The sequence below is a fragment of the Penaeus japonicus genome, unplaced genomic scaffold (genome assembly GCF_977035675.1).
Source record: "Penaeus japonicus unplaced genomic scaffold, GWHDUDI00000001_assembly GWHDUDI00000032, whole genome shotgun sequence".
In the NCBI taxonomy this organism is placed as follows: domain Eukaryota; kingdom Metazoa; phylum Arthropoda; class Malacostraca; order Decapoda; family Penaeidae; genus Penaeus; species Penaeus japonicus.
The window spans coordinates 13,465,321-13,480,320 of record NW_028234434.1 but is presented as its reverse complement, the minus strand read 5'-3'; the positions used below and the strand labels follow the sequence as shown (position 1 = coordinate 13,480,320).

Genomic DNA, 15,000 nt, shown 5'->3' with positions numbered 1-15,000 from the left:
TATTTTTCCTCCTGAGCTTCCATTCCACGCAAACAATATTCTTAATGCCCGAAGACTGGCTAGGCGGGAAAACATTTTATATTGGGCAATTATAGCCACGGATAAGCCACACACAAATCTACATTAAGCCAGACTTAATTTGTGTGGAACGCAAACATGGCGCATTGAGCATGCTAAACAATATAATTATGAATATCAGCCTTAAGGAATGCCGAATTAGCGTGCCATCTTCCCGTCTTTAATGTCTCTTCCCTTATTAAATTAGGATAATGAGCATCTGCACGCGGCGGTGGTCCGTCACGCATATGTGGGCCACCATGCGTAGGTTCGGGGGGTCTGCGTGGCCCACTAGAATTGGGGGGGGGGGGGTTCTACGTGGCCCACTAGCCTACACGCACGGTGGCCCACTGCTCTGCGAAAGGGGGCTGTTTGCACACATATGGGTGACCCATTATCCCTTCGTAGCGGATAATTCACCAGCTCACTATGCGATAAATGGGATGGCCTTCTACCGCACATAAGCTCGGAAGGGGGGATGTTGCACGACTGTTTGAATAAATGCAGAGTGAGGCATTGCACATGTTGTTTCTCAATCTACTGATAATAGCGCACTACATTGTACACGAGATGTCTATCGCTCGCGGTCCGTCATCTTATATGGGATATAACGCTGAACGAGATGGCTCTACAGATGCTACGCGAGACGAAGCACCCATTACGGGAAATAGCCCTTGCTATCGGACCGGCCGCAATAGCCAAGCATCCATCACCCGATCTAATAAAAGAGTTACACGGAAACAAATAGGACCATTATAAAAGATAGGCTTATCATATGCCTATACACACGCGCCTTATTCCGGCACTCCTCCCCTCTCCCTCTCCCCTCACCCATCCCCACCCCCCTTTAACCCGACCGTTACCGAGTGCCAACACCAACACGAGCGTCTAGAAGCAAGTGCCGTACAAGAACCCTCCTCTTTTCCCTTAAATCCCAAACGCGCGTCTGTAAATGTCAGTGTCTCGATGTGTGCATGTATGTATATATGTATGTATGTATGTGTGTGTGTGTTTTCCCACTACAGTTGCCCTTAATTATGCTAAACAAATGTTTGCTCGAGTGGGTCATTCAGCCTAATAAGAATGGGATGTAAATCCTTATAAGTGTTAAGTCAAGACTATCTCGGACGCGTGTTAAAGCGGGCCGCTACTCCTCGGCTAATGATAGAGCCATCATTTTGTGGCGTTTATGAGAAGTTTGATGGTCGTCACCCTGGCCGTAAACTCAGCCCGAATGAGTTATAAAGTCTTTACGGGTATTTAAATGCTCCGGGGAGACAAAGGTCTTGGGGAACTACAGCTCAAGAGAGAGTGAGAGACAGAGAGAGTGAGAGAGTGAGAGAGTGTATGTGTTTGAGATCTGCCTGCGTTTACTGAGGGATTTTATGCGGATCAACTTCTGCGCTGAGATTCAGGGAGGCTTCGGGAAGGCTGAGATAGAGTGATCTCTTTGGAAATGATATGTTGTATTTCTTGTATTTTTTCTCTTGGTATTAGACTCATTATTGACCTATCGGTAATAATGATGATGATAATAGCGATAATATTACTAATAATGATAACGTTAATGATAATGTTACGATAATGATAATGAAAATAATAACAGTAATGATAATAATCATAATTTTAATGATAATGAAAATAATAACAGTAATGATAATAATCATAATTTTAATGATAATGAAAATAATAACAGTAATGATAATAATTATAATTATAATGATAATGATAATGGTGATAATGATAATGATATTAATGATACAGGATGATAATAATCATAGAGATAATGGTGGTAATGATAACTATGTAAATGATAAAATCAATAATGACAATCATAATAAGAATGATGATGATAACGACTTTGATAATAAGAAACAGAATTTAATGAAAATGAAAATAATAACAGTAATGATAATAATCATAATTTTAATGATAATGAAAATAATAACAGTAATGATAATAATCATAATTTTAATGATAATGAAAATAATAACAGTAATGATAATAATCATAATTTTAATGATAATGAAAATAATAACAGTAATGATAATAATCATAATTTTAATGATAATGAAAATAATAACAGTAATGATAATAATTATAATGATAATGATAATGGTGATAATGATAATGATAATGGTGATAATGATAGTGATAATGGTGATAATGATAATGATAATGGTGATAATGATAATGATAATGATGATAATTATAATTATAATGGTGATAATGATAATGATAATGGTGAGAATGATGATGATAATGGTGAGAATGATAATGATAATGGTGATAATGATAGTGATAATGGTGATAATGATAATGATAATGGTGATAATGATAATAATAATGGTGATAATGATAATAACAATGGTAATAATGATAATGATAATGGTAATAATGATAATAACAATGGTAATAATGATAATGATAATGGTAATAATGATAATGATAATGGTGATAATGATAATGATAATGGTAATAATGATAATGATAATGGTGATAATGATAATGGTAATGGTGATAATGATAATGATGATAATAATAATAATGATGATGATAATGATGCTGATGATAATGATAATGGTGATAATGATAATGATAATGGTGATAATGATAGTGATAATGGTGATAATGATAATGATAGTGATAATGAAAATGATGATGATAATGATAATGATAATGGTGATAATGATAGTGATAAGATGATAATGATAGATGATAATGGTGATAATGACAATGATAATGATAATGGATGATAATGGTGATAATGATAATGATAATGATAATGATCATGATAATGGTGATAATGATAATGAGAAGGATAAAGGTGATAATGATACGGCTAATGATGATAATGATAATGATAATGATGACAATGATAATGATAATGGTGATAATGATAGTGATAATGGTGATAATGATAATGATAATGGTGATAATGATAATGATAATGGTGATAATGATAATGATAATGGTGATAATGATAATGATAATGGTGATAATGATAGTGATAATGGTGATAATGGTAATAATGATAATGAGGATAATGATAATGATAATGGTGATAATGATAATGATAATGGTGATAATGATAATGATAATGGTGATAATGATAATGATAATGGTGATAATGATAATGATAATGGTGATAATGATAATGATAATGGTGATAATGATAATGATAATGGTGATAATGATAATGATAATGGTGATAATGATAATGATAATGGTGATAATGATAGTGATAATGGTGATAATGATAATGATAATGGTGATAATGATAATGATAATGGTGATAATGATAATGATAATGGTGATAATGATAATGATAATGGTGATAATGATAATGATAATGGTGATAATGATAGTGATAATGGTGATAATGATAATGATAATGGTGATAATGATAGTGATAATGGTGATAATGATATTGATAATGGTGACGTTGATGATGATAATGGTGATATTGATAATGATGATGATGATGATGATAATGGTGATAATGATAATGATAATGGTGATAATGATAATGATAATGGTGATACTGATAATGATAATAATGTAATAATGGTGATGATGATAATGACAATGATAGAAGTAATGATGATAATGATAAAGGTGATAATGATAATGATAATAATGTAATAATGATAATGATGCTAATGACAATGATAATTATAATGGTGTAATGATAATGGTAATGATGATAGTATTGATAGTAACAATGATAATGATAATGGTGATAATGATAATGATAATGGTGAGAATGATAATGATAATGGTGATAATGATAGTGATAATGGTGATAATGGTAATAATGATAATGAGGATAATGATAATGATAATGGTGATAATGATAATGATAATGGTGATAATGATAATGATAATGGTGATAATGATAATGATAATGGTGATAATGATAATGATAATGGTGATAATGATAATGATAATGGTGATAATGATAATGATAATGGTGATAATGATAATGATAATGGTGAGAATGATAATGATAATGGTGATAATGATAATGATAATGGTGATAATGATAGTGATAATGGTGATAATGATAATGATAATGGTGATAATGATAATGATAATGGTGATAATGATAATGATAATGGTGATAATGATAATGATAATGGTGATAATGATAATGATAATGGTGATAATGATAGTGATAATGGTGATAATGATAATGATAATGGTGATAATGATAATGATAATGGTGATAATGATAATGATAATGGTGATAATGATAATGATAATGGTGATAATGATAATGATAATGGTGATAATGATAGTGATAATGGTGATAATGGTAATAATGATAATGAGGATAATGATAATGATAATGGTGATAATGATAATGATAATGGTGATAATGATAATGATAATGGTGATAATGATAATGATAATGGTGATAATGATAATGATAATGGTGATAATGATAATGATAATGGTGATAATGATAATGATAATGGTGATAATGATAATGATAATGGTGATAATGATAATGATAATGGTGATAATGATAATGATAATGGTGATAATGATAATGATAATGGTGATAATGATAATGGTAATAAAGATAATGGTGATAATGATAATGGTAATAAAGATAATGGTGATAATGATAATGGTAATAAAGATAATGGTGATAATGATAATGGTGACAATGTTAATGATAATAAAGATGATAATGATGATGATAATAAGGATAATGATACTGATGATGATAATGATAATGGTGATGATGATAATGATAATGGTGATGATGATAATGGTAATGGTGATGATGATAATGGTAATGGTGATAATGATAATGATAATGGTAATGATGATAATGATAATGGTGATAATGATAATGATAATGGTGATAATGATAATGATAATGGTGATAATGATAATGATAATGGTGATAATGATAATGATAATGGTGATAATGATAATGATAATGAGAAGGATAATGGTGATAATGATAATGATAATGGTGATAATGATAATGATAATGGTGATAATGATAGTGATAATGGTGATAATGGTAATAATGATAATGAGGATAATGATAATGATAATGGTGATAATGATAATGATAATGGTGAGAATGATAATGATAATGGTGATAATGATGATGATAATGGTGATAATGATAGTGATAATGGTGATAATGGTAATAATGATAATGAGGATAATGATAATAGTAATGGTGATAATGATAATGATAATGGTGATAATGATAATGATAATGGTGATAATGATAGTGATAATGGTGATAATGATAATGATAATGGTGATAATGATAATGATAATGGTGATAATGATAATGATAATGGTGATAATGATAATGATAATGGTGATAATGATAATGATAATGGTGATAATGATAGTGATAATGGTGATAATGGTAATAATGATAATGAGGATAATGATAATGATAATGGTGATAATGATAATGATAATGGTGATAATGATAATGATAATGGTGATAATGATAATGATAATGGTGATAATGATAGTGATAATGGTGATAATGATAATGATAATGGTGATAATGATAGTGATAATGGTGATAATGATAATGATAATGGTGATAATGATAGTGATAATGGTGATAATGATAATGATAATGGTGATAATGATAATGATAATGGTGATAATGATAATGATAATGGTGATAATGATAATGATAATGGTGATAATGATAGTGATAATGGTGATAATGATAATGATAATGGTGATAATGATAATGATAATGGTGATAATGATAGTGATAATGGTGATAATGATAATGATAATGGTGATAATGATAATGATAATGGTGATAATGATAATGATAATGGTGATAATGATAGTGATAATGGTGATAATGATAATGATAATGGTGATAATTCTACCCAACCTATTCAAACTCCCCCTGACCCCCTTCTCCTCCTCACCCCCCTCACCCCCGCTGACCCCCTTCTTCTCCTCATCACCCCCCTCACCCCGTCGCAACCACAACTACCACACGACGGAACCACAAGACAAGTCAAAGGGGCCGTAACCACCGCCGCAGTCACTATCATTAACGGGACTAACACCTCGCGTCCACCTCCCCCCCACCCCCCTCACCCCCCTCCCAAACCCCTACCCCCACTTCACTATTGCTCACCATCGCATCGCTACAAAAATCACTTCGGCGTTTCTATCTCGTGTCGAGATTGTGGTTTTTGAGAGCGCTTACTTTCTTGTTGTTCTTGCTTTGTTTTTGTTTTGTTTTTTTGTATATATATTTATTTGCATCTTCATTATCATTATTGTTGTTATTATTATTATTGATATTATTATTATGATTTTCATTTGCTTTGCTTCGCTTTTTTACTTTCTTTTTCTTCTTTGATTCCTTCTACTTTCTCTTTTTTATCTATTGTTTCTTCTCTTTCATCTTTGATGTTTTGTGTTTCTTCTTTGGTGTATCACTTCTTTCCTTCGTCTTCGTTTTTCCTTCTTTCTCTTTTTTATCTCTCATCTCTATTCTTTGTACTTCTTTGGTTGTATTCGTATTTTTTCTTTTTTCGAGGTTTTTGGTAATTCCCCTAATTTTCTTAATTTCACTTCCCCTTTTTATTATCATTGTTTATTCTTTATTCTACTTATACCCAAAGTTCTTCTAATTTTTCCCTTCCCTCCTCTACGCCCTCCCCCGTTTTTTTATTTTTTTTAACTATTATATTATTTCACTCTCTTTCTCTCTCCAGTCATCTTCCTCTCATCCACTAACTTTATCTCTTTCATTTTCTTCGTATCATTCTTAATTTTCATTTTCATTCCTTCTACTTTTTCTCATTACCATCTCCCTCCTTTCCATTCTCTTTCTCTCTCTCCCATTCTCTTTCTCTCACTCTTTATATCATTACTCAAATTCCCCCTAATTTTTAAACAGTATTATCTTCCTCCTTTCCCCCCCATCTTTCCCTCTTTCTTTCTCCTCTCCTCACACTTTATTATCCTTTTTATTCCACCTACCTCTTTTTTTATCATAGTTATCCCTCCATCTGCCTCTTGAAAGCATCACTGTTACAGGTCGTGCTTCAGGGACAGAGATTTTGATCGAGGTGACACTCTAAAGAAGCAGATTAGGACGTGAGGCGACTGGTTGAAGGAACAGCTGGTGGAGAGGGGTGGACGGGGAGGGGAGGGAATGGAAGGTGGAGGTGGAGAGGGGAGGGGATGGAAGGTGGAGGTGGAGGTGGAGAGGGGAGGGGAGGGGAGGGGAGGTGGAGGTGGAGGTGGAGAGGGGAGGGGAGGGGAGGTGGAGGTGGAATTGGAGAGGGGAGGGGATGGAAGGTGGAGGTCGAGGTGGAGGTGGAGAGAGGAGAGGAGGGGATGGAAGGTGGAGGTGGAGAGGGGAGGGGAGGGGATGGAATGTGGAGGTGGAGGGTGAGGATGGAAGGTGGAGGTAGAGGGCTGGGAATGGAACAATGCATAAACAATCAATGATAAAGCAAAGGAAATGAAGAAAATTAGAGCAAGACGAAATAGAGAAGAAAAAAATGACACGAAAATAAAGAATCAAAAAGGGAAGAACATGGATAATGATGATGAAAATGAGGAAGAAAGGGAGTATTGATGATGAAGTCAAGGAGACGCAGAAAAACAAAACAAAAAAAGGGAAAGAGAAACTGAATATGTGAATATTGATGATGATGATGATAAAGGTGATGGATTATCTTTTTTATATTATTTGTATATACATATATATATATATATATATATATATATATATATATATATATATATATATATATATATATATATATGTTGTGAGTGTGTGTGTGTTTCGTGTGAGTGTGTGTGTGTGTGTGTGTGTGTGTGTGTGTGTGTGTGTGTGTGTGTGTGTGTGTGTGTGTGTGTGTGTCTGTGTGTGTGTGTGTGTGTGTGTGTGTGTGTGTGTGTGTGTGTGTGTGCGTGTGTGTGTGTGTGTGTGTGTGTGTGTGTGTGTGTGTGTGTGTATGTATGTATGTATACATCTTCATATTATAGAAAGGAAAAAAAAAGGTAGCCAAGAGTGAGAACGAAGGACAATAAGAATGATGAGAGGAAAAAAAGATGATAAAATGAAGAAGAGGAAAAGGCAAAAAAATCAAGCAGATATGAGAAAACAACCAAGGAAGGAGAGGAGAAGCATTACTAAACAAGAAGTAGAAAATGACATCACAAAGATAACACAAACGATAATGACGATAACAACAATCATAATAATGATAATGCAAACTGAAGAATAAGGAAGAAAAACAAAGAAAAAGAAAAAAATAGCTCTAGGAGAGATAGCAAAGCAGGACTTGCTTTAGTCGCCATCATAACTCTAACGACAATGCTGGCGATTATCTTTATATATGTAGATTTGTTTTTTCTTTTTCTTCTTCTTCTTCTTTTTCTTCTTCTTCTTCTTCTTCTTCTTCTTCTTCTTCTTCTTCTTTTTCTTCTTCTTCTTTTTTTTTTTTTTTTCTTTTTTTTTTTTTTTTTTTTTTTTTTTTTTGCTTTGGCTGTTGGTTGTCATTCGTTTGTTTGCTTTTTGTGTGTGTGTGTTTTTTTTTACATATATTTATCATTCTCCAAGATGTATTAGAAGGTTGGATACATGCGTATGTGTGTAGATATACGGTTATATGTGTTTGTGTTTGTGTGTGTGTATGTGTGCGTGTGTGTGTCTGGGATTGGAGGGGCGTGGGGAGGGATGTGGAGAGGGGGAGGGGGGAGGAGAGGGGAATGCGTGTTAAGATGGGGGCTTTAGTTGTGGTTTACTTTTGGTATTAATTAATTCCGGTGAGGAAACGAATAGGGCGAAAGAAGAGAGAGAAAGAAAGAGTAATTATGATAATAATGATGGTGGTAATGGTTGTAGGAATGATGGATAATGATGATGGTAATGATAGTGATGATAGTAATAATAATGGTGATGCCAGTGATAATGATTGTAATGATGATAATAGCAATAATAACAATAATGATAATGATGTTAATGATAATAACAATGATATCAATGATAAAGAAAGTGAAAATGATAATGATAACAATAAGAAGAAATAATAGAAGAACAAAACAAGAAGCAAAATGGAAAAGAAATAATTGCAAATAAACATCAGCCCCCACCCCACCTAACCTGCCCTCTCAAAGAAAAGAAACAAAAAGCATAAGCAAGAAACAATAAACATCAGCCAACAAACAATATAACCAAACAAATAAGCAAAGAAAACAAAAGCAAAATCCAAAACAACAAAAACAAAAACAAAAACGCTTATACAAAGAACTAGGCTTTGTAAAATTTCAAAGAATAAGATCATGTAAAAAACGAATATCATAATAAATAAACATAAATATATTTTTCCCACCATATAACAAATAAAACAAAAATCTTAATTCCATCAGATTAAACCCATCCCAAAAGTAATGTTCAAACTCAAAGAGATGGACGATCCTTTTCACCAAATCTCGCATGCGTATGAAGTGTTAAATCGAAACACTGAACGAAAAGAAACGGTTTTTTTAATGCCTCGTATGTGATAACAGTCTATATGTCATTATCATTATCAGATTCGCTTCGAAGTTTGTTTCATCATCATAACCATTTTTTTTTTTTTTTTTTTTACTTTTTTTTTTTTTTTTTTTTGATAATAGCCTTCGGGTGTGTGTGTTAATTCTGGCGTAATTGCGTTATTACAATGGGTGGTAATGGTTATTATCTGTTATCATTATCATGGTGTGAATTTTTGTTTTTTGTTTTTTGTTATGATCGTAATTAGTGATATGTCCTTTGATCACTATTGCTATCTCTATGTAATGATATGATCCATGACTATGTTTACTATCTTAATCTATAATTCAACAAAATGAAATATTGATAATAATGATAACTGTAATAGTAGAATTAGTAATTACAATAATGATCATGATTTATAATGATGACAAGGACAATAACAAATATTGTAATCACAATATCTATGATAGTAATGATAAAGTTATTACTATTACTACAACTAATGATGATAATTCTGATAATGATAATGATATAATAACATTGATGATAACAACAACAGCAGTAATATTAATAATGATAATGATAGCAATAATAGTAATAACAGTAATAACAGTAACGATGATAATAGCAATAACAAAGAAAATGATTATGATCAAATCAATTGGGTCAATTAAATCAATGATAATGATAAGGATAACAATAACAATAATGATACTGATAACAGTAAAATGAACGAATACTGAAAACTATAAGTCGTATGAAATTATGATAATATTGATAACAATGATAGTATTAGAGATAATAATAATAATATTGATGGAGTGATAGTTATGATATTAACATGACAAACCAATTAATGATATTAGTGATGATGCTAATAAGATAATCAAGGATAATAAGATTATAAGAATAATGATAATAACAATGATAATGATAATAGTTTTGATAAAGATGATAGTCAAAATGATACCGATAACGATGTTAAAGATAATAATAATAATTATAATAATTATAATAATAATAATCATAATAATGATAATAATAATAATGATGATAGTAATGATGGTACCATTAATGATAATGATGATGATAATGACAGTAATAATGATAATAATGATGATAATGATAATGGTAATGGTAATGATAGTAGTAACAATAATGGTAGCAATTGTAATGATAATAGTGAAAATAGTAACACAACAATAATGATCGTGATTATAATGGCAATAATGATTACGATAATGGTAACGATAGTAATAATGATAATGATGATTGTTATAGTAATGAGAATGTTGATGATGATGACTCTGATGATGATAATGGTAGTAATAACAGCAACAACAATGATGACAATAATGATAGTAATAATGATAATGATAAAAACAATAATGATAAAAACAATGATAACGATACTGATAATTAGGATGATAATGATGGTGATGGTGTTGATAATCAAAATAGTAATGATGATTAAATATGATAATAATAAAAAAGATAAAAGTATTAAAGACAATAACAATAATATTAAAAATGATAATGATAACGATAATAATGATAATAATAATGATAATGAAAATGATAATAAAAATAATAATGATAAACGAAAGTATATTCACTATATTATTCTTTCATTTCTTATAATATCTAACACGTAGGGATTTCAATATTCTTATTTGTTTATTTGTTTTTTACCGCTGTTATCTTTCTTTTAAAACACTTTTATCTGAATTTATTTACCTTGTTATCATCGTATGAATTGTTTGGCTGTTACGTCATGCAGTGAATTGGCTGCTTTATGACGTGTACCGTTTAGCGTTTAACACCAGTCCGCTGTGTTTGATTGTGTGCTCAACAGATCACATCGGCTAATGATAATTATGATGGTGTGGATGATGATGATGGTGATGGTGACGGTGATGATGATGGTGATGATGATGATAAAATAGAAGGATGTTAATAATAAGGAAAATAATGATAATAATAACAATGATAATGATAATAGTAAAGATGATAATGATCATATTAATAGTAATAATACTAATAATAGTAATGATAATAATAATAATGACAATAATAACAATGATATCAATAATAATGGCCGTGACAATAATAACAATAATAACAATAATAATAATAGTAATAATAATGATAATAACAATAATAATAATGATGATGATGGTGATGATAATAACGATGAAAATAATAATGATGATAATAATGATAATGATAATAATAATATTAACAATAATGATAATAACAAGATAATGATTATGATAACAATGATGATGATAATAATAATGATGAAAATTATAATAATGATAATCATAATAATAATCATCATTATCATTACTCTCATTTTATCGTCATCATTATCATTGTTATTAGTCTTATTACACTTATTGATATTTTCATTATTATTGTTTTCATTACACTCATCATTATTATGATAATTGTTATCATTACTATTATTATTATCATTATCATTATTATAATGATAATAATAAATATTATTATAAACATTATTATCTTCATCATCATTATTATCATTATTAGTGATATTATCATTATCATTATCATCTACTGTTATTATTGCTACCATCATAATCATTATTATTATTATCATTATTATTATAATTGATATTAATATTATTATCATTATTAAGAAATGATAAATAATAATGATGATAATGAAAGTATAAATCATAATGATGATATTGAAGATGTAATGATAATGACTACAACATTGATAATTTATTGCATTAAAGATAATGATAACTATAATGATGAACATAGCAATAATGATTATATTACTACGACTTCTACTACTTCCAATAATAAAATCAACAATAATAGTAATATTTTTTGTGATAATAATAAGGATAATAATGATAACGACAGTAATAATGGTAAATTGAAAAACGATGATAACAACAATAATCATAATAATGACAATAGTAATAATAATAATACTAATAACAATAGTAATAATAATAGTAATAATAATAACGATAATAATAATAACAATAACAACAACAATAATGATAATAATAATGATAATAATAATGATAATAATAATAATAATAATAATAGCAATGATAATAATAGTGATAATGATAACAAAAATAACAATAGTAATTATAATCATGCTGATAACAAAGATAATGATAATAGCAATGATGATAATAATGATAATAACACCAATAACAATGATAATAACGGTAATGGTAGTGATAAGATGATCGTAATAAAGGGGATGATAATAATGATGATAATAATAAATATTATCATAATTATTATCATATGTAACATAATGGCAATCATAATGGCAATGAAAATGATAATAAATGAGATAATTATATTGGCAATACTACTACTGACAATAACAATAATGATAATAATAGTAATAATAATGATAATAATTATGATGATAAGAATAGTAACGATGATGATGGCATTAATAATGATAATAATAATGATGATGATAATAATAATAACAATAATAATAATAATAATGATAATAATAATAATGATAATAATAATAATAGTAATAGTGATAATAATAATAATAATAATAATAATAATAATAATAATAATAATAATAATAATAATAATAATAATGATAGTAATAATGATAATAATAATAAAAATAATAAAGATCATAATAATAACAATAATAATATTAATAACAATAGCATTGGTAAGTGTTAACAACATTGATATTAACGATAATGATTATAAAAAAACGTAATAATAATAACATAATAAAAATGATGATAATAACAATAACAGTAAAAATGATAGAAATGATAACGATTAAAGTAAAATTGTGAAAATAATGTGATAATTATAATAATACTAACTCTGATAATGCTAATCGTGATAATATTAACAATATAAAAATGATAATAACAGCAATAACAGCGATCGTAATGATAATCAGAATAATGATAAGAAATTGAAGAAAAAATAAGAATCACAATAGCAATAGTAATAATAATGATGATGGTGGTGATATTAATTATGATGATGATAATAGTGATGATTTTGTTATATCATATAACTTTATCAACAGTTACATTAATTTAGATATATGAAGAAAAAAAAAATATTGTTGATAATGATAATTCTCTACGGACGATATTCATAATAGTAATGATAGTAATATGTTTATTTGTATTTTAATAATATTGATGATAATCATATTCTAATTACGCTTGCATATTTCCATCAACTTAACTTTAGATTTACCTTCATCTTCATCGCATTATGATAATTTTTTGTCATGAACGGACCCGACCAACCTAATGCGTGTAGTAAAAATGGCGGTGCATTCATTATCATTAACATTCTAATTATTTCGACCACTTCTGCAGGTCCATCCATTCTGAATATCATTATGATAATCATTTCGATTATAGAAAACGAGTTATGGCGTTGCTGAAGTACACAGTAATCACCTATATTGTCAAGATCATATTTCGTGAAGCGCGCGCTAGAATCCTCCGCTGAGGCCGAGTTCCTTTCGGTAATATCATGCTGATGATTTTTTCGCTTACTTTTTTTTTCTCTTTTTTTTTATTTGTCTTTTTCTGTTTTTTTGTTTGGTCGTTAAGATTTTTTTTTTTGTTAGGTCGCTAATATGTTGTTTTTTTTTTGTTACTGTGTATCGTATTTATTTATTTATTTATTTATCTATTTTATGTTTTGTTCGTATTATCGTTATTGCCGGTTTTATTACTGATGTTAATATGATACTTATCATTATTGTTATTGTCTTATTAATACTATTGTTGCTATATCAGGACTATAATCCATATCATTACTATTATCTATACTATCATAATCATTACCGTAGCTATTATTATTGTTATTACTCTAGCCACTATTGATATCATAGCTTAAATCATTACTATCTATTCAGCATCATTATTATAATTGTTATTATCAGAATCATCCTCATTATCATTAGCTAGTCGCTTGCTTTCTTCCTAATGATAAATAAAGCTGTGTGAGTCGTATGCTTTTCAATGAACTGATGAAATTAATTCATTGAAATTAATACAAACGGAAGTAAATTGATAAATGAAATAATACTGATAAGAAATAATGAAGAGATATATCACTGATATATACAAGGCTACACATATACTAATGTTATGTCCCCATATTATACAGTTATACCATTATGAATATGTCTCTTCGATCGCTTAGATCCAACTAACATCGTCTGTGCGATTCTTTCCGTAACATCGCTGCGTAGGCCGTCCGAATCGCCGCTGACCGCCCGCCGCCCGCACAGACAATATGGGCGGAGACAAGAGCCGAGCGCTGAAAATTTTGAAAATTTCGGCCTTATCTAAAACGTGCGAATTTCAATCCATCCCTCCCCCTCCCCCTCCCCCAGCCCTTGTTGTCTGTGCAATTTT

General features: G+C 29.5%; 1 protein-coding gene across 2 annotated transcripts in view; it reads right to left on the bottom strand.

Annotated features, from left to right (window-relative positions):
• The window catches only part of LOC122242079 (homeotic protein ultrabithorax), an 865,946-nt gene that overhangs the window by 841,552 nt on the left and 9,394 nt on the right, over window positions 1–15,000 (bottom strand). The gene's annotated exons all lie outside the window — the stretch shown is intronic.